The sequence below is a fragment of the Somniosus microcephalus genome, unplaced genomic scaffold (genome assembly GCF_052327205.1).
Source record: "Somniosus microcephalus isolate GS21.2 unplaced genomic scaffold, FLI_Smic_1.0 scaffold509, whole genome shotgun sequence".
Lineage (NCBI taxonomy): Eukaryota > Metazoa > Chordata > Chondrichthyes > Squaliformes > Somniosidae > Somniosus > Somniosus microcephalus.
The window spans coordinates 200039-205082 of record NW_028225696.1 but is presented as its reverse complement, the minus strand read 5'-3'; positions in this window follow the sequence as shown (position 1 = coordinate 205082).

Below are 5044 nucleotides of genomic sequence, written 5' to 3'. Positions count from 1 at the left end.
GCCTGCAGGTGTTGGTGGCCCCTTCCCTCATCACATTTTCATCAAAAGGAAAGGCCGGAGAGAGAATCAACATGAATAGTTAAGGGGGAAGAAGCGGCAGCGAGGAGAAAAAGAGAGACGGGTAGAAACAGCAGTAGCATAATTTGGATAATATGGTTGCTCTCTTACCTCCCACTGTAGCCAGGGAGCTGATTTCAGCAGTAGTGCCCGGGGACACAGCACAGTGCAGCAAGAACTCACTGTGCTGCCAGTGGACCTGGCAATGCCAGAAGCTCTTTGATCTCAGTTTATAGCGCCAGGGCCCACACAATTTGCCAGGAATCAAAAACAAATGTCCCACCGACATAGACTCACAGGCTAAGGAAGTCTTCCTACTAACCTGTTACAAACCAGTACCATGCAGTTATTCAAATTGCTATTTTTTTAAGACGCAGTGGCCTAGAAATTCACTATGGCCCCGCCAGCTGGCTAGCGCCCAAAAGTTAGCGCTGGGCGGGAAGCCTATAGCAATCGTCAGATATTCATTGTTAGCGCCCCAATTCGCAACCGGGCGCTATACCAGGGTGTGCCCGCCTCCGCTTGGGGCGCTGACACTGAATATCAGCGCTCTTGGCGCCGCTGTGCCAGCCGCTGCGGAGCGGCAGGCTGCGGTACTGCAGGCCTCCTCCTTCTCTTAAGGGGGAGCTGCCTGCAATGGGGAGATCGCCGCTGGATAGTGCCGGCAAATGAGCCCGGCACCACGGAGAAGTGCCGGGCTCGCGGAAAGCAGCCGGCAATGCCGCGGGGGGGGGGTGGTGGAGGAGGCCAGGGAAGGAGGTGCGGGCAGGCGGCCGCCGAAAAAGCGGCCGGCCGCACCTTCCGCTTTAAAGCGCCCCACTAAGGCAGCAGGACGGCCCCGTTTTCTGGTCGCTGTTTGCGGCCGCTTCGGAGGAGGCGGCCGCAACTAAATATGGGGATCGGGCCGGTTTCGGGGCGGAACCGGGGCACTGCGCACACCGATGACGTCATTGGTGCCGGCGCAGCGCTAACGGCTACCGCCGCCAATACCGCTGCGCTGAATATCTGCACAAACTCATTTCTGGCGCAAAATCACTCTTTAGGCGTTAACTGGGCGCAAAGCTGGCAGCGCCTTAATGAATTTCTAGGCCAATAAACCTCCTGGTTTCATATTGATAGCAGAGTGTGGACAGACCTAGCCCGAGAAGGATGGTGCCCAATGAAAGAACTGCAGGATTGACACTTGGGTGATTCAGGATTTGAAGCAACTGATTGTGCTCGGGTGCACATTAATACCTTCATCACTTTTGGTACTTTGAAGAAAAAGACTTGCATTTATATAGTGCCTTTTACAACCTCAGGGCATAAAAGATCTCTGCCCATTATTTTGAAGAAGGTTAGGGGAGTTCTCCCGGTGTCCTGGCCAATGTTCCTGTTAATTTTTTTTTTAGGTGCGCGGCACCTTTAAGGGGCTGCGTAGCCCATTCAAAATACCGTGCATGCGCAGATTTTCGCATTGAAAAACGGTGAGCCGGCTGCGCGGCAGGTCCAGAGAGTTGCACGGCCGTGCAGCTTAAAGGTAACATTGGTCCTGGACAATATTTATCCCTCAACCAGCATCAAGGTAGCATAGTGGTATTGTCATTGGGCTAGTAGTCCAGTAGATTCAGAGGTGTAAGTTCAAATCTCAGATCTGGATTTAAAAAAATAAACTAGTATCAGTTGGTGAAATGGTGACTATGCAATTACTGGATTGTTGTAAAAACCCATCTTTAGGGAAGGAACCCTGCTGTCCTTACCTGGTCTGGCCTATATGTGACTCCAGACCTACAACAATGTGGTTCTCTCTGAAGTGCTTTAACAAGCCGCTCATTTGTAACAAACTGCGACGAAACATAAGAATAAAACTGGACAGACCACCTGGCACCGGCACACCCAGCCCAGTCGACCCTGTAAAGTCTTCCTCACTGTTGTATCTATGCTTTAATGCGTTCAATCAAGCATGTAGATACATCAAATTCAGGCAGACAGGCTTATAACTGCGATGTTCACTTTATTGCGTAAAATGGCCGACTGCCATTTTCCCGGGTAATTCCCATAATGCCATGCACATTACATTATCGTATTGACTGGTGTCAAACTCGCAATCAATACATGACATCCCCCTTTTCCTTGGAAACAAACTTGCAGTTTACAAACAGTTGCTTACAATAACACTGCATAACTTATTTGGTTTATAAACTTTTTACAAACTTGTGTCTTACCACACAATTAAATAATTCCCAGGTTTAAACATTTAACATCACCCATGCAGTTCTCGCACAGTTTATGTTGTGACATAATCAGACAGTCTTTGGGGTTTTCTTTTAACCCTTTGAGGCCTGGCTGTATTGGGTATGTCTGACATATTGGTGTCAGTGGGTATTGCCTGTGCCACAGTGGTATGTGTGTCAGGGTCTACTATACTGTCCTCAGTCCCTTGTGTTTCCTCCTACTCATGGAGTGTCTCCTTTGGTCCATTGGTTCTGTATTTCTTCACAAACGTAGTGTTTCTCGAGTAGCGTGCTCCGTCTGGAGATTCTACTACTACTTGACTCCCTGTTTTACTCAAAACTTTGTGGGGTGTGGCATTAAAAGGAGTGGTGAACTTGTCCACTTTGTCCTGCCGTACCAGCACCGTGTCGCCAACTTCCACCTCTGAGTATTGTGTTCTCCGCTGTTCATCTGCGTACAGTTTGGACTTGCCTTTTTGTTCTGCATCCCGGTCACGTACTTCCATGTCTGCGCGCGACTCTGTGATATCTGGCAGCTTTCCTCTCACTTTCCGTTTAAAGAGCAGCTCTGCCGGGCTCTTTCCTGTCGTGGCATGGTCAATGCTCCTGTACACAGTCACATATTTTCTAAGTACACGTTTCCAATCTAGTCCTTCTGACTGAGCAATTCTGATTCTCTTCATCAGCGATGCATTCTGGCGTTCGACTTCTCCGTTAGCCTGAGCCCATTTTGCTGTCGTTTTCAGGTGTTTGATCCCGTTGTTTTCACAGTATTCTTTGAATAATTCAGATCTGAATTGGGGACCATTATCAAATTTGCAGGTGATTGGCAAACCATGATGGCTGAAGATTGACTCTAAACTATCAATAACCTTCTCTGTTGTGGTGGAGGTCATGATGTCGTATTCATAGTAGCGACTATAATAATCAACTACCACAAGAATGGAGTGGTTGGATGGCAAGGGTCGCAGTAAGTCTATAGCTACATCCTGCCAGGGGCCCTCCGGTAATGGTGTTGGTCTCAACGGTTCAGGTGGGTCGGGTCTGGCTACTATCTGACAGCCGTGGCACGCTTTACAGTGTTTTTCAGCTGCCTTGTCCATGCCAGGCCACCAAACCTTGGTTCTGAGATGTTGCTTTGTTCCAACTATTCCCAAGTGTCCTTCATGTGCTAACACCAGGGCTCGTGCGTGTAACATTGTGGGTAGCACGATGCGTGTTCCCCGAAGAACTAGGTACCCCACTACGCACAGCTCATTTGCAATTGCTGCATAAGCTTTACAGTTCTCAAAATGTCCGTTTGTGATTGCCTTCCGTACCTCAATCAGCTCTGGGTCGGTAGCAGAGGCTTCCTCCACCTCTCTAGTAGTGAGTGCTTTTGGTGTCGCACTCACAGCTACAAATCTCACGTATTCATCTGAGCCATGAGCATGTCTCTCCTGTTATGCTGTCTCCCCCAGCAATCGTGACAGTGGGTCTGCAATGTTTTGCTTGCCTGGAATGTGTATCACCTTAAAATCGTACGGCTGTAATCTAAGTACCCATCTCTCTATACGGGCACAGGGTTTAGAGTGTGGGCTGTATATCACTTGTAATGGCTTATGGTCAGTTACCAAGTTAAATTTTCGGCCATACACATATGGATGCAACATCTCACAAGCCCATACAAGAGCTAAGGCCTCTCTCTCTGTTTGAGAGTATTTCCTCTCACAGTCTGTTAAACTACGACTTACATAGCATATTGGCACCTCTTGTCCCTATTGGTCCTGAACTAGTACTGTGCCTAAACCTACAGGACTGGCATCTGCTATCACCTTGGTTGGTGTGTCCTTATCAAAATATGCTAAAGTGCCGGCTCTGGCCAACTCTTCCTTGAGTGCACTGAATGACTGTCTCTGTTGTGATCCAAATTTAAATGGTGTGTCTTTTCTCGTCAGGCGTCGCAGTGGCTCTGATAGCGTTGCAAACTGAGGGATGAATCTGCTACTTTACCCAACGAGTTCCAAGAAACTCCTCACCTCTGTAGCATTCTCTGGTTCCCGAGCTTCTGCCATCGCTCGCACTCTCTCTGCTGTTGGTCCGATGCCCTTTTCAGACAACAGGATTCCCATGAAAATCAATCGGTCCATGTTGAATTGGCACTTCTCTGCGTTTAGTGTCAGTCCACTTTCCATTAGTCTGGTCATGACAGCATGCAGGCGTCTGTCGTGCGTTTCCTGGTCGTGTGCATGCACGATAATGTCGTCTGAGATGTTTTCAACACCCTCTATTCCAGCTAAGGCATTAGCTATCTCGTGCTGATATTGCTCACTAGCTGAAGATACACCGAATATCAGCCTCTTGTACCTGTATACTCCGTTATGTACTGCAAACGTTGTGATTTCTCGTGACTCGGGTCAGTTCTAGCTGGTGATAACCCCATTTCAGGTCTAGCTTACTAAACACCGTCGAGCCGTTCATACCTTGGAGTATCTCATCAACGGTTGGGATTGGATATCGTTCCCTCACTATTGCCTGGTTTGCTCGTCTCATGTCTAGGCATAACCTTACATCCTTATCCGCTTTTGGTACAATAACCTCAGGATTTACCCATGGGGTGGGACCAGTTACAGGTTCGATAATGTCCATGTCCCTCAGTTGTTTTATTTTGGCCTCTACTGCCCCCTTTAAGTTGAATGGTATACGCCTGAGTGGCTGGGCCACAGGCTTCACTTGTGGGTCGATATGCAAACTGATCTGTTTTGTGTTCAGCCTTCCTATTCCCTGGAACACCT